General features: G+C 50.6%; 1 protein-coding gene across 2 annotated transcripts in view; it reads left to right on the top strand.

Annotated features, from left to right (window-relative positions):
- The window catches only part of CDH22 (cadherin 22), a 112,633-nt gene that overhangs the window by 26,622 nt on the left and 60,056 nt on the right, over positions 1 to 25,955 (top strand). The window lies entirely within an intron of this gene.

Here is a 25,955-nt window from a genome sequence, read left to right as displayed (position 1 = left end):
GAGCAGGGGGTGGGACTAGATGGCCTGCATGACTCCTTCCCACTCTAGGATTCTAGGAGTCTAGTTCAGCAGGGGAAGGGGCTGCCCAAGGAGGTGGGGAGCTCCCCCTCACTGGCCGTCTTCAAGCAGCGGCTGAACAGATCCTTTTCCTGGATGCTTGAGGCTGATCCTGCACTGAGCAGGGGGTGGGACTGGATGGCCTGCATGACTCCTTCCCACTCTAGGATTCTAGGAGTCTAGTTCAGCAGTGGAAGGGGCTGCCTCAGGAGGTGGGGAGCTCCCCCTCACTGGCCGTCTTCAAGCAGTGGCTGGACGGATCCTTCTCCTGGATGCTTGAGGCTGATCCTGCCCTGAGCAGGGGGTGGGACTAGATGGCCTGCATGGCGCCTTCCCACTCTAGGATTCTAGGAGTCTAGTTCAGCAGTGGAATAGGCTGCCTAAGGAGGTGGGGAGCTCCCCCTCACTGGCCGTCTTCAAGCAGTGGCTGGACGGATCCTTCTCCTGGATGCTTGAGGCTGATCCTGCCCTGAGCAGGGGGTGGGACTAGATGGCCTGCATGGCCCCTTCCCACTCTAGGATTCTAGGAGTCTAGTTCAGCAGGGGAAGGGGCTGCCTAAGGAGGTGGGGAGCTCCCCCTCACTGGCCGTCTTCAAGCAGCGGCTGGACAGATCCTTCTCCTGGATGCTTGAGGCTGATCCTGCCCTGAGCAGGGGGTGGGACTAGATGGCCTGCATGGCCCCTTCCCACTCTAGGATTCTAGGAGTCTAGTTCAGCAGTGGAAGGGGCTGCCTAAGGAGGTGGGGAGCTCCCCCTCACTGGCTGTCTTCAAGCAGTGGCTGGACGGATCCTTCTCCTGGATGCTTGAGGCTGATCCTGCCCTGAGCAGGGGGTGGGACTAGATGGCCTGCATGGCCCCTTCCCACTCTAGGATTCTAGGAGTCTAGTTCAGCAGGGGAAGGGGCTGCCTAAGGAGGTGGGGAGCTCCCCCTCACTGGCCGTCTTCAAGCAGCGGCTGGACAGATCCTTCTCCTGGATGCTTGAGGATGATCCTGCATTGAGCAGAGGGTGGGACTGGATGGCCTGCATGGCCCCTTCCCACTCTAGGATTCTAGGAGTCTAGTTCAGCAGGGGAAGGGGCTGCCTAAGGAGGTGGGGAGCTCCCCCTCACTGGCCGTCTTCAAGCAGTGGCCGGACAGATCCTTCTCCTGGATGCTTGAGGCTAATCCTGCATTGAGCAGAGGGTGGGACTGGATGGCCTGCATGGCCCCTTCCCACTCTAGGATTCTAGGAGTCTAGTTCAGCAGTGGAAGGGGCTGCCTCAGGAGGTGGGGAGCTCCCCCTCACTGGGGTCTTCAAGCAGTGGCTGGACAGATCCTTCTCCTGGATGCCTGAGGCTGATCCTGCCCTGAGCAGGGGGTGGGACTAGATGGCCTGCATGGCCCCTTCCCACTCTAGGATTCTAGGAGTCTATGATTCTTAGGGGTGATCCTGCGTTGAGCAGGGGGTGGGACTAGATGGCCTGCATGGCCCCTTCCCACTCTAGGGTGTAAACAGCACGGAGCTTTTATTCCAACCCCAAATTGATTCAGTCCCTGCCCTCTACACAGAATGCAATTTCCGTTTGGATTTGGGGCGATTTAAATTTTCCTTCTGCATCAAGAAGGATTGATCCAGAGTGACCCTATTGTACGATATCATAGGGTGCTTTTAACGCTCAATATTTTTAAAATCCGGATTGGGAAAGAAAGCTCCGTGGTAGAGAACCTCTGATAGGTCACACCTGGTCATGTGACAAGCTTGCTGTAAAGGAGAAGCCCCTAATTTCTCTCAACTTCTGTAGGTCCTGTATTTTTCCTCCCTCCTCTGCCTCTTTCGATCTTCTCCCCCCCCCCCCTCCAAGAAAAGAAAGAGGCTCCCTGCTTGGCTCCTCTTCCCCCCCCCTTCAAGAAAACAAAGAAAGAGGCTTGGCTCCCCCCCCCCTTCTGAGCCTCCCTAACCACGTGCAGAAGACTTTCCTGTTTCAATGGGGGGGGGGGAGAGGAAGACACGAGTTCAAAGCGATCTGAATTCAACAGGATTGACAATGGAATAAAGAAAGTAAGTGCAGACTCTGCCTAGGATTCTAGGAGTCGAGTTCAGCAGTGGAAGGGGCTGCCCAAGGAAGTGGGGAGCTCCCCTTCACTGGCCGTCTCCAAGCGGCGGCTGGACAGATCCTTCTCCTGGATGCTGGAGGCTGATCCTGCACTGAGCAGGGGGTGGGACTGGATGGCCTGCATGGCCCCTTCCCACTTTAGGATTCTAGGAGTCTAGTTCAGCAGTGGAAGGGGCTGCCCAAGGAAGTGGGGAGCTCCCCTTCACTGGCCGTCTCCAAGCGGCGGCTGGACAGATCCTTCTCCTGGATGCTGGAGGCTGATCCTGCACTGAGCAGGGGGTGGGACTAGATGGCCTCTGTGGCCCCTTCCCACTCTAGGATTCTAGGAGTCTAGTTCAGCAGTGGAATGGACTGCCTCAGGAGGTGGGGAGCTCCCCCTCACTGGCCGTCTTCAAGCAGTGGCTGGACAGATCCTTCTCCTGGATGCTGGAGGCTGATCCTGCACTGAGCAGGGGGTGGGACTAGATGGCCTGTATGGCCCCTTCCCACTCTAGGATTCTAGGAGTCTAGTTCAGCAGTGGAATGGACTGCCTCAGGAGGTGGGGAGCTCCCCCTCACTGGCGGTCTTCAAGCAGCGGCTGGACAGATCCTTCTCCTGGATGCTTGAGGCTGATCCTGCACTGAGCAGGGGGTGGGACTGGATGGCCTGCATGGCCCCTTCCCACTCTAGGATTCTGGGAGTCTAGTTCAGCAGAGGAATGGGCTGCCTGAGGAGGTGGGGAGCTCCCCCTCACTGGCCGTCTTCAAGCAGTGGCTGGACAGATCCTTCTCCTGGGTGCCTGAGGCTGATCCAGCCTTGAGCAGGGGGTGGGACTGGACGGTCACTATGGACCCTTCCCACTCTTGGATTCCATGAGTCCATAACCTGCCCTGTGGCCTGGTGGATGAGAAATGGGGTGTCTAAAGAGGTCCAGGGAGGCCGTCCCTTCTGAGCTCCGTGCCGCATTCTCACAGCTCCTTCTTGGGGTTCTGCTTGGAATGGCTGAGAGGTGGAGAGCCCTAAGAGCATCTTCCTCTTGCTTTCCAGGGTTTTAGTTTCCTGCCTTTGACGGCTTCCAGCAGACTGCTTCCCTTCCTGCCTGTAGGAAATGTCTGTTCTTTCCTTTGGCCCCCAGATGCTGTGAGGCGCAGGAGGTGGGAGCAGGGCTCCTGTGGGCCCTCTCTGCCTGTTCCCCTTCGGTCAGGGTCGTCTCCCTCCCTCTGATGCTGCCGGGTTGGCCTCTTTCTGCCTTCCTGCCGGCCTGTTCCTGCGCAAAGTGCAGACCCAAGAATTACCCTTGGGAGGTGCAGATTCCGGCATTACACCTCGGGGGTTCGGCTTCTGTTGAGGGACGTCCTCTCATACTGACCGGTGGAAACACTTTGAGGGGTAAACAGATGGCAAAAAAGCCCTTGGCACAAATGGCCCCCGAGGAAACTTGCCCATTTTGGGGAAAGTGGAAGGACCAGGAAGAGAAAGAGAGAGAGAGACCCAGCAGGAGATGGAATGAGCCAGGCGAGGAAGCCGCAGAGCTCCTTTGCTAGCCCTCAGTCTGGAGGACATTCGTGCTCGGAGTCCCCAGAAGCCCGGAGTCGGGATGGGCACAAGTGGGGGAAAGGCCTTTTGTGTGGCCTTATGACTGAACCGCAATCCACACAGGGAGGTTCCTCTGCAGACTGAACCGGTTCTTGGCTCGTGGCTCTGCAAACCCCCTTGAAAGGGACTGCGAAGCCTGCAAAACAGCAGAGCCCCCGGCTGCCCAGGGGCTCAGGCAGCAGTGCCTTAGAGGGGCCCGGAATCTGAAGGGACTGCTCTCGGCTTTGCCCACACACTTTGGCCACAAAGGGCTCCAACGCTCATGAGCTTCATGGCTCAGTTTGTGCCCATCCTTAGTCAGAAGTGTCGATGGCCCTTGGTCTCCCCCCGCCCCCAGTCCCATCCATTGTGGAGTTAGGCCTTTTGCTTATTAAAAAAATGAACGCTGGGAATTCAGAGCACCTGGCAGATCTACTATGGCTGCAGCAATATCCCCTGTGGGGCAGCACCGGAGGCCTCCCTGGAGGGGCCATTCCAGGCCTCGTGGGGCTGCCCAGTGGGCTGCTGTGGGGAAGGGGCTGTGGGGCCAGAGGGGGCGCAGTCTGCCTGGTCGGCGGGGCGGGGGTGCCAGAGTCCTCTGCCGCCGGGGTTTTTCCCCCTTCTCTGGTGCCGCCTCCCCCTCCCCCCCCCCGTGCCGGCATAGCGGCCGTCCACACGTGTGCTGCGCCGGCAGCTCCCCCACTGCATTTGTAAAATGAAATAAATATTGACACGGACGGGATGCTATTCAATTTGTCCTGATCACTGGGCTGCGGTGAGTTCTGACAGGGCAGAGTGTAAAACATAAGCTCGGGATGTAATTTCTTCTGTCAACATGATGTACAGTACGGCTCCACCAAACACACCCCGACTAGCCGGGGGAGGCCTGCCTGGGGAGGGGGCGGCAGGCGTGCGCGGCACGTGCCCACGGCGGCAGAGGGGGTGGGGGGCTGGGGGGCAGCGGGCCCCTGGGCCTGGCACTGCTCCTGCTCTCTTCCCGGGAGGGGGCGAGGAGGGAAGGTGCCCCCCAACCCCCGTCTGCCGACAGGACGGCTTGAAGCCCCTGGGCTGCGGGAGGGGGGGGGGGCTCTCAGGCAGACCCTGTTCCCACAGCAACGGCTTCTTCCTCGCAGGCAGGCAGCCAGCGGTGCGTGTGGGTGGGGGACACGGCGGTGGGGAGGGGGGTGCATGTGCTTAGATGTCTGTGCATTTCAGGGAAGGGAAGGGAAGGGAAGGAAGGGCCTGGGGGGGCCGTGCTGGGGGAGGCATGGCCACCTGGCAGCGCCTGCAGAAAACAACAGCCCAGGGTTGGGGTACAATTCCCGGGGCCCTCTCAGGGGGCAGGGGGGACCGGGGGGGGGGAATCAGCAGGCCCCCAGGACACACTGGATTCTGTTCTGTGTCAAGGCCCGCATCCAGTGCCAGGGTGGAAGCTCCCGGGTGACCTTGGGCCTCGCTCCCAGTGTGGTGGTGAGGGTGACAGGGAGCAGAGGAGAAGGACGTCAGCCTTTTGGGGCCCCCAGGGAGGGAGCGGCCGGTGAAGTCCATCAAAGTCAGAGGGCCGGGAGGGGGCTCTTTTGCCTTGGGTCCTGGGGGAGGGCTGCAGGGTGGCATGAGGGAAGTGGAGAGCCCAGGAGTGAGCCCAGGACAAGGAAAGGGGCCGGGGGGGGGGGCTCTGTCCTTGGGCACTCCAAATTGATGCCGGCTCAGACTACAGGTCTGCCTGGGGACAGCGGAGTGGGCAGGAGGCAGCACCCCCCCCCCCACGTCTGCCTTCCGCAGCCCCTTTCTCTGTGCAGTCCCTGCTGGGCAGGTGGGCCCCTTGGGAGGTTCTGAGGTGTGTGGCTGCTGCAGGGGTCTCCCTGGAGCAGGGTCCTCAAGGCGGTGAGGCGGGACCCCCACATGCAGGGGTCATAGGCCTGCTCTGCTTGCCGGTGGCTACTCTGGGCGTGTGGTCCTGATCCATCCAAGTGGAACCCAAAGAGCTTCTCTGGCAGCTGCTCTGACGCCAGACGTGGCCCGGCCGCCGTGTGTGAATCTCCTGTTTTCATGGGTACCACTTCTCACTGAGGCAGGTCAATAAACAGCAGTGTGGAGTTCTACATCTGGGTCACAAAAATGAGGACCATCCACTCTGGGTGGGAGATACGCTTCTGGGGAGCAGTGTGGGTGAACGTGATCTTGGGGAACTTGTGGACGAAGCTAAATAGCAGACAGGGTGATGTGGTGGTAAAGAAGGCGAATGCAGCCCTGGGCTGGATCCACAGAGGCATCACGTCCAAATCACAAGGTGCCCTAGTCCCTGTGCTGTATACCGCAAGGGCCAGACCTCTCCTGGAGTACCATGTGCAGGTCTGGAGGCCTTATTTTGAAAACGACGTGGACAAAATTGAGAGGGTTCAGAGGAGAGCAACAAGGCTGATCCGGGACCTGGAGACGAAGCCCTGAGAGGAGAGGCTGAGGGGCTGGGGAATGTTCAGCCTGGAGAAGAGGAGATCGGGAGGGGAAAGGGTGGCTCTCTTGAGGATTTCAAAAGGTTGTCACTTGAAGGAGGGTAGGGAGTGGTTCCTTCTGACAGCAGGGGCTAGGACCTGCAGTAATGTCTTTAAACTACGCGGAGAACAATACCGGCTACATAGCAGGACATTTTTTTCACAGTCAGATTAGTTCAGCAGTGGGATGGGCTGCCTCCTTCTCCCAGATGCTTGAGGCTGATCCTGTATTGAGCAGGGGGTGGGACTAGATGGCCTACATGGCTCCTGGGTCATCTCGTCTAACCCCTCACTGGCAATCTTCAAATAAATGTGGATACACGCTTTCTTGGATGCTTTAGGATGCTTAGGGCTGATCCTGCTTTGAGCAGGGGGTTGGACTAGATGGCCTGTGTGGCCCCTTCCAACTCTATGATTCTATGATTCCAGCCCCCTGCACTATGCAGGACACTCCCAACCTTCTTGCTCATCCACTGTCACCTGCCACCTCTTGAAACTTCATAGAATCAACCTCTCCATCAGATGGCTACCCAGCCACTGTTTAAAAATCTGCGGGTTGGGAAATACCTGCAGATTTGGGGGGTGGAGCCTGAGATGGGCCTGTGGAGGGGAGGGACTAAGGTGCCCACCTTCCAGAGCTGCCATGTTCTCTGCTGCTTGGGGCTGGGTTGTGATAGTAGGAGCCGCAGCCTCTCCTTGGAGGGGGGCAAGCCCTGGCTCCCACAAGGAGTAGGTGTCAGCTGCAGTGCAAAGAACCTGGGCCCTGACACCCTCCTGGCCTGGGTCTGGGGCAGGCAGCCTTTTGGTGAGGGCTCTAAGGATTCTGGGAGGGGGGGAGGAAGGGGGAGGCTTCCAGGCAGCAGCCACTTTCTGCAAGACCTGAAGCCAGCCCCCCCCTCCAATTTTCATTTTCAGCATTTTACAGGAAGGTCACTGTAGCATCTGGGAACAAGCGTCCACGCCCCCTTGCTCGGAGAGAAGTCCTGAGACCTGTCCAAGCTAGTGATGGGCAAGCCGGCCATCTTGCGGCTCTTTGGTGCCCCCCAAGGATGGGTGCCCTGATGGCCGTGGGAGTCGCTGTCTGTGCCCCTCAGCTGCATAGCCATGTTGGACTGAAGCAACAGAACCAATTTTGAGAGCAGCAGCAACAGCAGCCGCCCCTTGAAGACCAAGCTAGTGTAATTCGAGGTCTGAGCTTTTGTGAGTAGGCAGAAGCCACGGAGTGCAAGGGGTCCTGGGGGGTGGGCAGCTTGGCAGGCGCCTTAGGATGGCTCCCTCTGCCATCCCCCACGTGGAGGAAGAATTCCCCTCCAAAATGAAAATTCTGTTCCCTCCGTGCCTGAGCTGCCCAAGTAATAGGGCTTCTTGACTGAGAGGAATGCAGCAGGCTGCCCCACTGTGAGAGCCTGTGGCTTTTCGCACAGCCCTGACACACCAAAAGAAGGTGCAGGAGTCTTCATGACTGGAGACGCTTCTCTGGAAGGCGCTCGAGAAGTTGCTAAAGTCAAGCAGAATATTTAACACACAGGGAATGAACAGGCTATTGAGAGCTATAGATTAATATTCCCTTAGTTTCTTAGCTCTTAACCCTGAGAGGCTTTTGTATCTCTGTTTCCCCAAACACTTCCATAAACTCCTTGGGTTTTCCAGAGACTGGTCCCTCAGTCCAGCACCCTTTCTTCCCTTTTCTGAAACATCCAGTCTCCCTCTAACTCCGGAAGACCATGGAAATCTTCAGAGCTAATTTCCATGTTTAAATCTTTTCTCCCTGGAAGACATATCTCCTTTTCCTTGGGCCTGACTGGGAGTCTCAATCCACTACTCTAAATCACTTTGCCAAATATTCCAGTTCTCCTATCTGCGTAGAACTGCCTTCAGCCTAGGCTGAACCCAGGTCTTTAGTCAAAACCGTGTTTTCTGCGTAAGAACTGCTCAGAATAGATGTCCGACAACTAAGGTATGGAGTGGTCTTTCCTCCATGTCGGTCTCAGTCAGAACCCCCCCCCCCCCCCCCCCGATTTCCTCAGCACTCCATTCTCCAGTGCTTGTCTCTCAGCTGCTGACCAATCAGAGTGCTTGGAGCTGCCTGTCACTCAAGTTCTCTAGCTGGATGAAGGATTAACTCTTCACCTCCTGGTTCTCTGATACTTCAGCACTTATAGAATAGATAGAATCACAGAATAATAGAGTTGGAGGGGACCTCCTGGGCCATCTAGTCCAACCCCCTGCACTATGCAGGACACTCACATCCCAATCGCTCCTCCACTGTTACCTGCCACCCCCTTGAACCTTCACAGAATCAGCCTCTCCGTCAGATGGCTCTCCAGCCTCTGCTTAAAAATCTCCAAGGATGGAGAGCCCACCTCCTCCCGAGGAAGCCTGTTCCCTAACCCTAACCCTAACTTGACGGCTTGCTTTGAAAGCGCTGCCTGTCACACCCCTACATCCCCATCACCTTTCAAGGGATTGAAAGCCAGTGGGGGGTGTGCCTGTGTGTGTGTGTGTGTGTGTGTGTGTGTGTGTGTGTGTGAGAGAGAGAGAGAAAGAGAGAGAGAGAGAGAGAGACCACAAGCACTCTGCGGCATTTCCGGGTGCTGAGGTGGGAAACCTGCGGGGTGAGCAAGGGCTTCAAGCAGCTTCCAGATGAGGCGCAGTGGGAGCCCCTGGGGCTGCCAGCTCTAAGCCCGGTCGGAGGGGAAATGAGCTGAGGGTCATGTGATCTGGAACAGCCGGATCTGTGACACTGGCCAATATAAGGGAACATCCCTAAAGTGTAAATTCTGTCACTCCATCTTCACCCTCAACAAAATAAAAACAACAAAGGTGAATCACATTGTGAAAATATGTTGTCTGTCGGTGATTAAAACTGGAGCCAGAATCTTCTGAGGCCTCTGGAGGGTCCCTGGGGATGCAACACTTAGGGTGCTCCATGGTCCCAGGAGCAGTGTTCCACAAGGGTCCCTTTTTGATCCCATGCGCAAGTGGGTTCCTGTTGATTTCTGTGCTTCATTGATGCTGCATCTTTCCCCAAAGCAGAACCCAGAGCAGCTGAGCGCTTTCTCCCCCCCCCCAATCTTCATAGTGATGGGAGGAGGGGGAGGCTAGGCTGAGAGGCCTCCTGCATCCTTCCAGAGCAGAGTGGGAATTTGAACCTGACTTTCCCAGATGCACAAATTGCCCTCCCTAGAAGAAAAACTGTCTTCCTCAGACTTTTCCCCATCTGATCTTTCCACATATCTATTCAGCTGAGGACATTTGGGGCTGGAGGGGGAGGGCAGGATTGCAGGAAATCTCAAGTCATTGGGGCAAAATGCCGGAAGGATGAACTCTTCCGGATTGCCTGCTGAAGCGGCCCTTGGAACAGCAAGCCGTGCAATTCTGGCTCTTAGGCTGCAGTGGGCCAGGTGGGTGGGACTTGTCCGTGTGTCCGGGTCAACGTGAATCTGAAGACATGAGGTGAGCCAGAAGTAGTTTTATTAATCAGTTATGGAAATAAAAAATAGTCACCTGTGTGTAGCAAATAATCTTTGGAATTCCACATCGACCTCTGCCTACCTATCAACATTGTGCAGGGGGTGGACTAGATGACCCTGGAGGTCCTCCGAACTCAGCAGTTCTGTGAACTGGATTCAGTCACTGGTTGTTGGCGCAGATGAAACCTCATTGTCTGCCTCTTTGCAGGGCCAGTCCAGCACTTCAGGGGCCACAGTGATCCATGCAACAGTCACTTACAGGTTAGACTTCTGTAACTGGCTCTATGCGGGTCTACCCTTGATCTTGACCCGGAAATTGCAACTGGTACAAAATGCATCTGTGAGGGTCCTCACTAAGACACCTTGGAGGGCCCACATTCAGCTGCTGCTGCAGCAGCCTCACTGGTTACCGATCAAGCTCAAGGTTCTGTTTTTGACCTTTAAGGCTATACGTGGCCTGGATCCCACCTAGCTGAAGCATCGCTTATCTGCCTGTGCCCCCTGCAGGGCTCTTCACTCTACGGGTACGAATTTGCTGGTTGTCCCAGGTCCCCAGGATATTTCCCTGGCCCCAATCGGGTGGAAGGAGCTCCCAGAAGAGCTAAGGGCCCTGCCGGAACCTGCTGGCTTCTGCAGGGCCTCCAAGACGGAGCTCTTTTGCCAGGCGTGTGGCTGAGGCCAGGGCGATGTCTCATTCTGTGGATCCCACCCTACTTCACTTCTATCGATTCCGCTCCCCTGGGCTCTGTCTTGTATTCCTATTGTTTTTTATTGTGAACTGTCAGGAGATGGCTTGTCATGAGTGGCGGCATATAAATCTAAATAAATAGATGCCAGCTCAGGAGGGAGTTGGGCTGTGGGGGGACAAAGGCGCAGAAGGGAGACAGCAGGGAAGCAGAAGGGTGCGGACCCAGACTGTTGCTGCCGTCAGTCAGGAGGGTGAGCGCTAGGTCTGAGCCAAACTGAGCTGATGAGAGATGATGTTCTAGGGCTACTAAGTAAGTTGAAACACATTTCCAGATGCAGGTGGTGGCATGTCCCAAGGGGCCCTGAGAAACATCAGTCTGAAATTGTTCATCTAAGCAGTAGATGTAACAGTGCTAAAATTGGCCTCTGAGCCAAAGTGAGGACTGGGAAGTGGCAAATGGCACACTTGTTTTTGAAAAGAGGGAATCCGGGGAATTGCAGGGCAGATTAACATCTGTTCCAGGTCAGTTAGTGGAAACTGCTGTTAAAGATAGAATCGTCAAGCATATGAGGAGCTGGCGGGGTGAGCACTGTAGTCGCCGGATTTGCAGATGGTACCAAATGATATGAGATGTTAAAAAACAAGGGTGGGTTATGAAGAGCTCCAGGAAGATCTGTCTGGAGTGGAGGTGGGCAACACTGATGAGGAGAAGTGTAAAGCGATGCATTTTGGAATGAAAAAATCCTGACTCCGAAGAGACTGAGACGAGCTGGAAGGAGATCTTGGGGCTGAAGAGGGCAGCTCAGTAGAAACAGTGGCCTGGTGGGCAGCAGTGTTGGAATGGACCCTCCCCCGGTAGGGCAGCATTGTCCTGCCTGCACAGAGCCACGAGTGGCCTCTTTGGGAGTATCGTTAGCAGTTCTGGTTGCTGCGTCTCAAAAAGGATATTGAAGAGGGACAGAAGAGGGCAACAAAATTGTCTGGACAACTTTGCTATGAGGAAAAGGCCTGGTATTTTAGTTGGGGGGATTCAGTTGAGGAGACTCCTGTCGGATACAAAGCGGTGGCCAGGTGTGCCTTTCTTCGGGGTGGGCTGGTGAACCATCTGCAGCCCTTCCTGACCAGGAAAGATCTTTCCACTGTAGTGTATGCCCTTGCACTATCTAGCCTAGACTGCGTGGGGCTGTCTGGAAGCTGCAGTTGATACAGAATGGGCCTCCGTGTGGACTGGAGCGGGTCACAGGCATAATAGCTCTTGGGTCTTGTTCTATACTGGCTTTCCATTGGTTTCTAGGTTATTCAAGGTGTTGGTATCAACCTTTGAAGTGTTGAGTGGCCTGAGACCAGCCTGCCTCCTTAAGGACCTTCTTCTCCCATAGGAGCAGTCCACTTCTGAGACCTGTCATGGATGCCTTGCTATCTGAGGCCTGGTGGGTGATGGCCGAAATTTGGGAGCTCCCTCCTCAGGGAGAGCATCTGTCTCCCTTGATGGGTGTCCCACCAGTGAGTGAGGACTGTTTGGCTTTTTGTTAATTTGGGTTTGGCGTTCCTCCAGGAACTGTTTTTGGCCCTCCTCCCTGGCCCTGAGATTTTTTGCTTGTGGTTTTACACCACGTTAATAATAATTGTAAATGTTTTTAAACTGTTTTAAAATTATGTTAATACTAGCTTCCAAGCCTATTCCTAAGAATGGGCCTTGAAAGGGTCCCCTTCCAGGGCCCCCAGCCAGGCAGCTTAAGGTGGCTTTGGGCTGCAGCTCGCAGCTGGATCAAGTGGGGTGGGCGGGTGCTGGTCAGCTTGTTAGCAGGCCCGGGACAGAGCTCCTTAGCAGGCAGTCAGCAGGCCGGGAGGGTGTTGTTAGAAGCCCTGCTTAGCAGGCCAAGAGGCACTCGTTAGCAGGCCTGGCTTAGTAGGCCAAGAGGCCCTCGTTAGCAGGCCCTCCACCACAACTCTTTGCCCAGGGTCCTCTCCCCTTTCCTGCTGCTGGATCCAGGCACTGAGGCGTGCCTGAGAGTAAAGAGGCTAAAGTCCAGGATGGGAGGGCGGGAGCTGCAGGGGCAGGGCCAATCAGATTGGCCCTATTCCAACTTGGACAGCCGGACACATTTCACCCCCCAGGCTGTTTCACAAATATATAGACCATGGATAAGGATTTTTCTATATGCCTCCTTGGGAATGTGATTGGATGGGAAGGCAGCGTAAAAATGTTCTCATTAAAATAACATTTTAATCTAAAATGCTAAGGGAGGGTCATGATGGGTTCTCCATCTTTGGAAATTTATAAACAAAGGCTGGAGATCACAAGCTGAGGACTCTGGTGCGTGGAAGAGACCCTCTCTCAGGCGAAAATCCCACAGGACCTCATGGGGTGTAAAGGAAAGCAGTCTTTATGGAGAGGATCCACAGAGCAGAGCAGAACATGCAGAGAGAGGTTAAGAAATCATTGATAGAGACAAGGAACTGTGATCTCCCCAGTTTTGTGTAGGTTTGTGGGTTCAGGTGGGAACAGGAGTTCACTCAGGGGAGGCCTTTGATCTCTTAGGTGCAAACTCTCAAGACATCTAGTCTCCTTCCCCGAAGCTGGATGGGCCACAGCTGGCGGTTTTGTTGCTTCTCTACAAACCAAGGACACTGAAAAATAAGACCAACTTCCCAGTGGGCGAGAATGGGCATATGTGTTATAAACCATAGATAGATGAAAGGGAACCAAGAGTATGCAGGTGGGGAGGGGGGGGTTGGAGCAGTGGTTGAACTGACCCAACTACATCAGCCATATTGGACTTAATACTGACCAACAGGCAAGAGTTGGTGAATGAGGTGAAGCAGGTGGGGACCCTAGGGGGAAGTGACCATGTCCTCATAGAATTCCTTTTGAGATGGGGAGCCAAGGAAGCTTGTAGCCAGACGCGGATGTTGGATTTTCGTAGGGCAAACTTTAATAAACTCAGAGACGTGATGAGTGTCATACCATGGACGAGAATGCTGGAAGGGAAGGGAGCATGTGAAGGGTGGGCGCTACTCAAACAAGAGCTATTGCATGCTCAATCAAGAAAAGGAGGTTGAGAGGGGACATGATAGCCCTCTTTAAGTATTTGAAAGGTTGTCACTTGGAGGAGAGCAGGATGCTGTTTTTGCTGGCTGCAGAGGAGAGGACACGCAGTAATGGGTTTAAACTTCAAGTACAGCGATATAGGCTAGATATCAGGAAAAGGTTTTTCACAGTCAGAGTAGTTCAGCAGTGGAATAGGCTGCCTAAGGAGGTGGTGAGCTCCCCCTCACTGGCAGTCTTCAAGCAAAGGTTGGATACACACTTTTCTTGGATGCTTTAGGATGCTTAGGGCTAGTCCTGCGTTGAGCAGGGGGTTGGACTAGATGGCCTGTATGGCCCTTTCCAACTCTATGATTCTATGATTCTATGAATGACTATCCCAGAAAGACGAAAACACTGCAGGAGCTCTAAGAAGCCTATTTGGATGAACAGAGAACTTGAAGAGGAACTAAGAAAGAAAAGGAAAATGTTCAGGAAATGGAGGGAAGGACAGAGCTCTAAAGAAGAGTACCTACAGGTTACTAGGCACTGTAGATCAATCACCAGAAAGGCCAAAGCTGAGAGTGAGCTAAGATTGCCCAGGGAAGCCCATTGTAACAAGAAAAGATTTTTCAGTTATGTGAGGAGCAAACGTAAAGTAAAGGAGGCAATAGGCCCACTGTTGGGTGCGGATGGACAAACTCTAACGGAAGATGCAGAGAAAGCAGAAAGGCTTAGTGCCTATTTTACATCTGTAAAGGACAGAGCTCTATAGAAGGGTTACTAGGCACTGGTTACTAGGCACTGTAGATCAATCATCAGAGAGCGACGAGGATGATCTGGGGCCAAGGGACCAAGCCCTATGAAGATAGATTGAGGGACTTGGGAATGTTCAGCTTGGAGAAAAGGAGGTTGAGAGGGGACATGATAGCCCTCTTTAAGTATTTGAAAGGTTGTCACTTGGAGTAGGGCAGGATGCTGTTCCCATTGGCTGCAGAGGAAAGGACACGCAGTAATGGGTTTAAACTACAAGTACAACGATATAGGCTAGATATCAGGGAAAAAATTATCACAGTCAGAGTAGTTCAGCAGTGGAATAGGCTGCGTAAGGAGGTGGTGAGCTCCCCCTCACTGGCAGTCTTCAAGCAAAGGTTGGATACACACTTTTCTTGGATGCTTTAGGATGCTCTGGGCTGATCCTGCGTTGAGCAGGGGGTTGGACTAGATGGCCTGTATGGCTCCTTCCAACTCTATGATTCTATGATTTTGGACCATGGATCATCCTACCATGATGAGGCTCTTCTATTGGGAGATGGTTTGCACCTCATGAAGATTGGAAAAATATTTGCAAAGAGTCTTGCAGACCTGGCGAGGAGGGCTTTAAACTAAGCCCAATGGGGGAGTGAGACGTACATTCAAAACCTAGTTCAATGATATTAACTGTAGATGGGAACACGGCAGGTTTAAAGGGAATGACACATAGGCAGGGAAGTTCAAAAACTAAAACCCTGGGGTACTTGTATGAAGGATTACAATGTCTCTATACAAATGCACAGAGTATGGGAAACAAGCAGGATGAACTAGAAGTCCAAATAAATATAGATTGTTTCATGTATTGTTCATATGTTCCATGTAAACCGCCCTGAGCCTCCGGGGAGGGCGGTATATGAAGGAAGGGAGGAAGGGATGGGACTATGATCTAATAGACATTACAGAAACCGGGTGGGAGAACTCTCACAACTGGAATAATAGGATTGAAGGGTACAACTTATTTAAAAGGGACAGACAAATAAAGAAGGAGGGAGGATAAAATTGATAAAATAAAATTGAAAGGATACAGAGGAGAGCTACGAAGATGATCTGGGACCAAGGGACCAAGCCCTATGAAGATAGGTTGAGGGACTTGGGAATGTTCAGCCTGGAGAAAAGGAGGTTGAGAGGGGACATGATAGCCCTCTTTAAGTATTTGAAAGGTTGTCACTTGGAGGAGGGCAGGATGCTGTTTCTGCTGGCTGCAGAGGAGAGGACACGCAGTAATGGGTTTAAACTTCAAGTACAATGATATAGGCTAGATATCAGGGGGAAAAAATTCACAGTCAGAGTAGTTCAGCAGTGGAATAGGCTGCCTAAGGAGGTGGTGAGCTCCCCCTCACTGGCAGTCTTCAAGCAAAGGTTGGATACACACTTTTCTTGGATGCTTTAGGATGCTTTGGGCTAATCCTGCGTTGAGCAGGGGGTGGGACTAGATGGCCTGCGTGGCCCCTTCCAACTCTATGATTCTATGATTCTAGGAGTAACACTATATGTTAAGAATATATATACTTGTGAGGAAATATGTGTCTGAGCATGAGAGTTCAGCTGAGAGTCTTTGGGTAAAAGTATAAGGATTAGGAAATAATAGGCTAGACAGAGGACTTGGGTGAGATGCTCCTAGACCAGACGACAAAATTCTCAGAGAGACAGGACCGAGTGGTCATGGGATTACCCAGATAACTGCTGGAAGACCAGCTCTGCTAAAAAGTCCAATGAATTCTTGACCTCTCTTGCTGACAGCTTCATTTCCCAGAAAGCGGAAGGGACAACGAGGGGGTCTGCTATTTTAGATTTGATTCTCACCAGTAGGGAAGAACTGATAGACAAGGAAAAAGTTGCGGGTATGCTTGGTAGTAGTGACCATGAGATTTTGGACTTTATGATCTTGGGGAAGATAAAAGCTGTATGTAGTCACATGTACAGGCCAGACTTCAGGGGAGTAAATTTTAAGATACTTAAAGTTATGTTGGGTAGAATCCAGTGGTCAGAAAAACTTAAGGAGATGGAAGTCTATGAAGGTTGGGAGTTTTTCAGAAGTGAAATACTGGAGCACAATCAAAAACTATTCCTTTGAGAAGTGAAACTGGGAGGAACCTAAAGAAACCAGCAAGGCTCTATAAACAGGTTTCAAAAGAATTGAATAATAAAAAGACTCATTTAGGAAATGGAAGGAAGACCTGATAACCAAGGAGGAATATAAACAAAGAACCGAGGCTTGTAGGGAGAGTGCTAGAAAACCTAATGCTCAGTATGAGCTTAGTCTAGCAAGAAATGCTAAAAACAAGAAGAAAGGGTTCTTTAGTTAAATTCAAAGAAAGAAAAAGAATAGGGAAATGGTAGGACCAGAAAGTGACCTTGTCACAGGTGACGAAGAGTGGGCTGAACTGCTCAATTCCTACTTCTCCGCAGTCATCTTGTGATAAGGGAATCCTGCTCAACATGGCAAAATCATTTCATGTGATGAGGGAGGGGAGTGGTGGGCCTCGGATCACTGTAGGGCTAGTCCCTAAACACCTACTTTCTTTAAATGAAACCAAATATTCTGGGCCAGAGAAATAGCATCCAAGGGTACTAAAAAAAACTTGCAGATTTCATTTCTGAGCCCCTGTCCATTATTTTTGACAATTCTTGGAGAACAGGTGAAGTGACAGAAGATTGGAGGCGGGGAAACTGTTTCCCCCATCTTCTAGAAGGGCAAAAAGGAGGATCCAATCTGTCAGCTTGACATCAATAGCTGGCAAGATTTTAGAACAAACAGTCGGTCCTTGAGTAGCTATTGAGGATGGCTGTAATTACTAAGAGTCAGCATGGCTTCCTCAAGAACAAGTCATGTCAGACTGGCCTTATCTCTTTTTTGGAGAAAATTACTACCTTCCTAGATCCAGGGAATGCTGTGGACATTGTTTGCTTTGATTTCAGTACGACTTTTGATTAGGTTCCGCATAATGTACTTATTGACAAATGGATAAAATGTGGTATGGATCCTATTACGGTTAGGTGGATCGAAAACTGCTTGACAGATCACACCCAAAGCATGCTTGTAAATGGTTCTTCATCTTCTTGGAGTGGAGTCATGGATGGAGTGACTCAGGGATCTGTCCTGGGCCCTGGGTTATTCAACATATATTCACATTTGGATGAAAGAATAGAGGGGGTGCTTATTAAATTTGTAGATGATACTAAAATGGTAGTGTTAGGAAACACACCAGAAGACAGAATCAGGATACATGATGATCTTGATAGGCTGGAAAACTGAGCTGAAATGAATAAAATAAATGTTAATAGTGACTGTCGGAGCCAGCCGACAGCTGATAGCCCCAGAAAGAAGATTCAAAGTCGGTGTGCCTTTTCATCTGGGTAGGAGCCGAGGGGAGTCCGAGCAGAGGTTCCCCGTCTGGGAATTGAGCGCGCTCTCTTCTTCTTCTCTCTCTCTCTCCTACCCCGTCTTTATTGTTACAGTCTTAATCCCCCTGTACTCTGTGAGTATGCTTATCTCTACTACAAGGTTAATATATACATACTTTAAGCCTAAATACATACATTCATTACCGGCCTTTTTCCTTCCTGTATGTTGTTTTCCAGTCTTCTGGACTTTAGGACACATAGCTCTGTTCCTGTCAACGTGGCAGTATTTTTCCATACTCTGCACATCCTTCTTTGGTCACTCAGCTCTCAAAAATGGCTCCACTTTGGTTCAGTACGCTGAAGGATTCCCACAAGTGACAAATGGAAAGTTCTATATTTATGTAGGGAAAATCAAATGCATCACTATTGGATGGGTGAGACTTGTCTTGGCAGTAGTTCATGTGAAAAGGATCTGGGAGGGGGGGTCTTAGTAGACCGTACACTGAACATGAATCAGTGTGAGAGGCTTTGATTTCTAAATAAGTAAATTTGTGGAATTAACATTTCTTTATTAAGAAAATGCAAACATCTACGCTGAAGACATAGTCAGGACTGAGTTACAAAGCATAGGGTGAACAATATGCCTCTTCCCTCTCTCTTGGGAACTTGAGTCCAAAAGAGTAAAAATCTAGAGATAACCATTTGGCCGTCAAGGGACAGGAAGGTCTAGGAAGTACAGAGCATAAAAGAAGGGTAGGAGAATGTGGAATGAGGGTAAAGTGGCATAAAATATAGTGGCAGGAAATTGACCTGTCAAGCAAAAGGATCTCTGTTACATGAGGGCAAAAGGCCAGGCTAGATCAGCACCCTAACAAGCAACAGAATAAACCAGAATGAAATCATGACAGGAATACCTGGGGATTCTGACAATCATCAGTGTGACTCAATACCTAAAAGAGGCAAATGGGATTTTGGGCTGTATTAAAAGAAATATAGTGTCCAGATCACACAAGGTGATGTTTTTATTCATTTATTTATTACTTTTGTATACCGTCCTCCCCTGAAGCTTAGACAGTTAGCTTAGAACGTAAAGACAGAAGCTTAGAACATAAAGAAGCTGTACATCAATTTTACATATATAATAGACTAGAATAATGACAATAATAATGATAATGATAACAATATAGTAATTTAACAGAATAATAATCAAACAGATCCATGGTTGTTCAAGTCAGGTACATGGATTCCTGGGAGGGAGGTTCAGGGGGCCCAGGAGGTGTTGTTGGTTCCAGTCAACCTCTACCAAATACCTGATGGAGGTGCTTTACTCCGCTGTGGTTCAGCCTCACTTGGAGAACTGTTCAGTTTTGGACACTATAGTTGAACAGTGATGTAGACAAACTGGAGCGTGTCCAGAGGAGGGCAACAAAGATGGTGAGGGGTTTGGAGACCAAGATGTATGAGGAAAGGTTGGGGGAGCTTGGTCTGTTTAGCCTGGAGAGGAGGTGACTGAGAGGGGATCTGATAGCCATCTTCAAGTATTTAAAAGGCAGCCATGTAGAAGATGGAGCAGAGTTGTTTTCTCTTGCCCTGGAGGGACGGACCAGAACCATTGGGAGGAAATTAATTCAAAAGAAATTCCATCTAGAAGAAGAAGAAGAAGAGTTGGTTCTTATATGCCTCTTTTCCCTACCCGAAGGAGGCTCAAAGCGGCTTACAGTCGCCTTCCCATTCCTCTCCCCACAACAGACACCCTGTGAGGTAGGTGAGGCTGAGAGAGCCCTGATATCACTGCTCGGTCAGAACAGTTTTATCAGTGCCGTGGCAAGCCCAAGGTCACCCAGCTGGTTGCATGTGGGGGAGCGCAGAATCGAACCCGGCATGCCAGATTAGAAGTCCATGCTCCTAACTACTACACCAAACTGGCTCTCTAAATATCCAGAAGAAGTTCCTGACAGTCAGAGCGGTTCCTCAGTGGAACAGACTTCCTTGGGAGGTGGTGGGTTCTCCATCTTTGGAAGTTTTTAAGCAGAGGCTAGCTAGTCATCTGACAGAAATGCTGATGTTATGAACTTAGGCAGAGTGTGAGTGGGTGGGCAGGAAGGGATGTGCCAGCGTTTATCCCTTGTGGCCCTTCCTTGCATGCCCAGGGAATTGCTAATTGATGTTGTGAGTTGGTTGGTGTATTTCCTCCAGGCCAGGCTGGATTCTGGAGATTTTTGGTGGTGGTGGGGATCATTTGGGCATGAAGGGTTCACTGTGGGTGGGCAGGTAGTTTTGAGTTCCTGCATTGTGCAGGGGTTTGGTCTGGATGACCCTGGAGGTCTCTTCCGACTCTGATTATAAATAAACCTCTGAGGTACTTCCGATCTCTTTCCACAGTCCCTGTGCCCATAAATGTATTGAGTAAATGTTTCAGAAGTAAATCAGATATGGGGGAGCTCGTTTTTGCATCTGTGAGAGATATACCACCATTTCCCAATTCTTGTCACGTATATAAGGAGTCCTGCACAGACGCTGGCTTGTGATGCAGATGTGGGAAGTTTGATGGGTCTGTTTAGTGTGTAGAACTTGAACCCTGGCAGCTGCTTCTGGTATTCTATTTTATTTATTACATTTATATACTGCCCTCCCTGGAGGCTCATGCCGGTTCACCCTGGAACATATGAACAAGAATAATACAGATAAGTCAATCATGAAGCCATGTAACAATAAGTAAGAACAATAAATTCATAACTCGAACATACTGGGGAGCCCATGACTGGTCAGTACAGGCATTCGCTTCATGGGAGGGAGGCTCGGGAGCCCAGTGGAAGATGTTGGAAATAGTGGACCTCAACTGAATGCTTGACAGAAGAGCTCCTTTTTGCAAGCCCTGCAGAATTGTTCTAGATCCATTAGGGCTCTAATCACCTCTGGGAGCTCATTCCACCAGGTGCGGGCCAGGACAGAGAACGCTCTGGCCCTGGTTGAGGTCAAGCGAGCTTCATTGGGGCCTGGGATTACTCGGCAGTTGGAAGTAGTGGAGCATAAAGCTCTTTGAGGGGTATATGCGAAGAGGCAGTTCCTTAGGTACACTGGCCCCAGACCGCATAGGGCCTTAAAGGTGATCACCTGAACTTTAAGTTTGATCTGGAATTCGACTGTAAGCCCGCACAGTTCTTGAAGAATGGGCTGAATATGGGACCTCCAAGGTGTTGCTGTGAGGATCCTGGGCACTGTGTTCTGGACTGACTGTAGTCTCTGGATCAAGGTTACGGGCAGACCTACGTAGAGCGAGTTCCAGAAGTCTAGTCTAGAGGTGACTGTCACGTGGATCACTGTGGCTAGGTATTCTGGGGCCAAGTAGGGCACCAGTAGTTTGGCTTGGGGAAGGTGATAGAATGTGAGCTGCACTACTTCAATGACTTGAGCCTCCATTGAGGAGGTTCCTGGTGGAGGGAGCCACGGATAGCTGTACTCCGTCCAGGTTGGGGAGGGACACTTCCTCAGATGGACCCTTCTTGCCCAGCCACAGGACCTCCTGTCTTTGAAGGGCTGAGCTTCAGACGACTATGCTTGTGCCACCTTGTCACTGTTCCAGGCATCTTGCTAATGCTTCTGGGGGAGAATCAGGGCAGTCATCCATCAGGAAGAGGAGCTGGGTGTCATCAGCATATTGGTGACAGCCCAACCTGAACTTCGCACCAGTTGAGCAAGATGTTGAATAGAAGAGGAGAGAGAACTGCTCCCTGAGGGACTCCACATGCAAGTTGGGGGTGGCTTGATGAGCTCTCTCCTGTTGCTACCCTCTGTTCGAGTTCCTGGAGGAAGGAGATCAGCCACTGAAGGGCTGCCCCTCGTATCTCAGCATTGGTGAGGCAGCGAGCTAGAGGCTCATGGTTGACTGTAGCAAACGGTCTAATAATAAGAGTAGCATTGACCAGCCCCGTCCATCTGGTGAGGGATGTCCTCTGTCAGGGCAACTGGTGCTGTTTCTACCTTACGGCCAGGCCAGAAACCTGAGTGGGAAGGGTCTTAGACTGAAGCTTCCTCCAAGAAACCTGATGGCTGGTCCACAACAGCCCTTTCAAACATCTTTCCCAGGAATACAAGGTGCGAGATGGGATGATAGATGTTGGGCTCTCGCAGGTTCTGAGATGGTTTTTTGAGCAACGGGCGAACCACTGCCTCTTTTGGTCCTTCTGGGAATTCTCCCATTGACAGGAGATATTGCTTCAAGACTTCCCAGGATTTCTCCGGGTCTGCCTCGCAGCATGATTTATCTTTTGGTTCAAGAAATCTCTGCAGAGGTGCTGCTGTTGTGGACAAATCAGGGACAAATTCTCCAAGGTAACTCTCCATCCCACACAAAGCTGTCGAACATCAAGTCTGCAGCCAGCACTGCAGCCCTGGCTTCTTATCGACAGAAATGTCTTGTAGAAATTGGAATTCTGTAACACTGAAAACACATTTCTTCCACATTCATTTTTAACTTTGCAAGTCTTGTTGCATTCTGGACTTCCTGAAGCCATTCCTGCTGTTGTTTAAGTGCATTTTATGCACATCAGAAACCCAGAAACCATGAGAAGATGCTCCTGATATACATTATTTCTTTGTTGTCCAGCCAGGGGCAAATGGGGAATATTGGCAGTCTTCACTGGCAGTCTTCAAGCAAAGGTTGGATACACACTTTTCTTGGATGTTTTAGGATGCTTAGGGCTGATCCTGCGTTGAGCAGGGGGTTGGACTAGATGGCCTGTGTGGCCCCTTCCAACTCTATGATTCTATGACTGTGTCAGTGCATGCTAACCTGTTGCTGGATGTCCCAGACCAGCCAGTTTGGTATAGTGGTTAGGATGTGGACTGATAAAACTGTTCTGACCAAGCAGTGATATCATGGCTCTCTCAGCTTCACCCACCTCACAGGGTGTTGTGGGGAGAGGACAGTGTTGTTACTGACCAACAGGCAAGAGTTGATGGATGAGGTGAAGGAGGTGGGGACTGTAGGGGGAAGTGACCATGTCCTCATAGAATTCCTTTTGAGATGGGGAGAAAAGGAAGCTTGTAGCCAGATGCGGATGTTGGATTTTCGTAGGGCAAACTTTAATAAACTCAGAGACATGATGAGTGTCATACCATGGACGAGAATGCTGGAAGGGAAGGGAGCATGTGAAGGGTGGGTGCTACTCAAACAAGAGCTATTGCATGCTCAATCAATGACTATCCCAGAAAGACGAAAACACTGCAGGAGCTCTAAGAAGCCTATTTGGATGAACAGAGAACTTCAAGAGGAACTAAGAAAGAAAAGGAAAATGTTCAGGAAATGGAGGGAAGGACAGAGCTCTAAAGAAGAGTATCTACAGGTTACTAGGCACTGTAGATCAATCATCAGAAAGGCCAAAGCTGAGAGTGAGTTAAGATTGCCCAGGGAAGCCCATTGTAACAAGAAAAGATTTTTCAGTTATGTGAGGAGCAAACGTAAAGTAAAGGAGGCAATAGGCCCAATGTTGGGTGCGGATGGACAAACTCTAACGGAAGATGCAGAGAAAGCAGAAAGGCTTAGTGCTTATTTTACATCTGTTTTTTTCCCTAGAGATGGCCGTAACCAAAGGATAGTGTCTGGGTGGCAGGTTAACATGGATAGAGAGGTTGTCGAGAGGCATTTAGCTGCACTGGATGAGTTCAGATCCCCTGGGCCAGATGAAATGCACCCGAGAGTACTCAAAGAAATTTCCAGAGAACTTGCACAGCCCTTGTCCATCATCTTCAGGACCGCTTTAAGGACTGGAGATGTCCCAGGGGACTGGAAGAGAGCAAACGTTATTCCGATCTTCAAAAAAGGGAGGAAGGATGACCCGGGAAACTACAGACCAGTGAGTCTGACCTCTGTTGTGGGGAAGATAACGGAGCAGATATTAAAGGGAGAGATCTGCAAACATCTGGAGGACAATTTGGTGATCCAAGGAAGTCAGCATGGATTTGTCTCCAACAGATCTTGCCAGACCAACCTGGTTTCCTTTTTTGACCAAGTAACAGGTTTGCTGGATCATGGAAACTCGGTTGATGTCATTTACTTGGATTTTAGTAAAGCTTTTGACAAGGTTCCCCATGATGTTCTGATGGATAAGTTGAAGGACTGCAATCTGGATTTTCAGATAAGGTGGATAGGGCATTGGTTAGAGAACCGCGCTCAAAGAGTTGTTGTCAATGGTGTTTCATCAGACTGGAGAGAGGTGAGTAGCGGGGTACCTCAGGGCTCGGTGCTCGGCCCGGTACTTTTTAACATATTTATTAATGATCTAGATGAGGGGGTGGAGGGACTACTCATCAAGTTTGCAGATGACACCAAATTGGGAGGACTGGCAAATACTCCAGAAGATAGAGACAGAGTTCAACGAGATCTGAACACAATGGAAAAATGGGCAAATGAGAACAAGATGCAATTTAATAAAGATAAGTGTAAAGTTCTGCATCTGGGTCAGAAAAATGAAAAGCATGCCTACTGGATGGGGGATACGCTTCTAGGTAGCACTGTGTGTGAACGAGACCTTGGGGTACTTGTGGATTGTAAACTAAACATGAGCAGGCAGTGTGATAAAGAAGTAAAAGAGGCGACTGCCATTTTGGGCTGTATCAACTGGGGCATCACATCAAAATCACAAGATTTCATAATCCCATTGTATACGGCAGTACTGTGTGCAGTTCTGGAGTACTGTGTGCAGTTCTGGAGGCCTCACTTCAAGAAGAACGTGGATAAAATTGAAAGGGTACAGAGGAGAGCGACGAGGATGATCTGGGGCCAAGGGACGAAGCCCTATGAAGATAGGTTGAGGGACTTGGGAATGTTCAGCCTGGAAAAAAGGAGGTTGAGAGGGGACATGATAGCCCCCTAAGTATTTGAAAGGTTGTCACTTGGAGGAGGACAGGATGCTGTTCCCTTTGGCTGAAGAGGAAAGGACGTGCAGTAATGGGTTTAAACTACAAGTACAACGATATAGGCTAGATATCAGGGGAAAAAAATCACAATCAGAGTAGTTCAGCAGTGGAATAGGCTGCCTAAGGAGGTGGTGAGCTCCCCCTCACTGGCAGTCTTCAAGGAAAGGTTGGATACACACTTTTCTTGGAAGCTTGTCCATAATATCTTTAATCTTTGCCCTTGGCAAGCAACATGCCTCTCAAACTAGGGGGTCAGGCCTAGAATCATAGAATCATAGATTAATAGAGTTGGAAAGGACCTCATGGGTCAACTAGTCCAACCCCCTGCACTATGCAGGACACTCACATCCCAATCGCTCATCTACTGTAACCTGCCACCCCTTTGCCTTCACAGAATCAGCCTCTCCATCAGATGGCTATCTAGCCTCTGTTTAAACATTTCCAAAGATCATAGAATCATAGAATCATAGAGTTGGAAGGGGCCATACAGGCCATCTAGTCCAACCCCCTGCTCAACGCAGGATCAGCCCTAAGCATCCTAAAGCATCCAAGAAAAGTGTGTATCCAACCTTTGCTTGAAGACTGCCAGTGAGGGGGAGCTCACCACCTCCTTAGGCAGCCTATTCCACTGCTGAACTACTCTGACTGTGAATTTTTCCCCCTGATATCTAGCCTATATTGTTGTATTTTAAACCCATTACTGTGTGTCCTTTCTTCTGCAGCCAAAGGGAACAGCATCCTGAACAGCAACAAGATGGAGAACCCACCTCCTCCCGGGGAAGCCTGTTTCACTGAGAAACCACTCGAACTGTCAGGAACTTCTTCTGGATGTTTAGATGGAATTTCTTTTGAATTAATTTCATCCCAGAATCATAGAGTTGGAAAGGGCCATACAGCCCATCGTGTTTAACCCCCTGCTCAATGCAGTATCAGCCCAAAGGATCCTAAAGCATTCGTTCTGGTCTGTCCCTCTGGAGCAAGAAAGAACAACTCTGCTCCCTCCTCCATTTGGCACCCTTTTAAATACTTGAAGATGGTTATCAGATCCCCTCTCAGTTGTCTCCTCTCTAGGCTAAACAGACCAAGCTCTCCCAGCCTTTCCTCCTACGTCTTGGTCTCCAAACCCCTCACCATCTTTGTTGCCCTCCTCTGGACACGCTCCAGTTTGTCAACATCCCTCTTCAACTGGGGTGCCCAAAACTGAACACAGGACTCCAAGTGAGGCCGAACCAGAGCAGAGTAAAGCGGCACCATCACCTCCCGTGATCTGGACACGATACTCCGTTTGATACAGCCCAAAATCCCCTTTGCCTTTTTAGCCACTGAGTCACACTGCTGACTCATGTTGAATGTATGGTCTACTAAGACTCCTAGATCCTTTTCGCACATGCTACTGCAAAGACAAGTCTCCCCCATCTTATATTGGTGTATTTGGTTTTTCCTACCTAAATGCGGAACTTTACATTTGTCCCTATTGAACTTCATTTTATT

Source organism: Paroedura picta, chromosome 4 (genome assembly GCF_049243985.1).
Source record: "Paroedura picta isolate Pp20150507F chromosome 4, Ppicta_v3.0, whole genome shotgun sequence".
Classification (NCBI taxonomy): Eukaryota; Metazoa; Chordata; class Lepidosauria; order Squamata; family Gekkonidae; genus Paroedura; species Paroedura picta.
The sequence above is the reverse complement of the archived record's forward strand: the minus strand, read 5'-3'. Positions and strand labels throughout refer to the sequence as shown.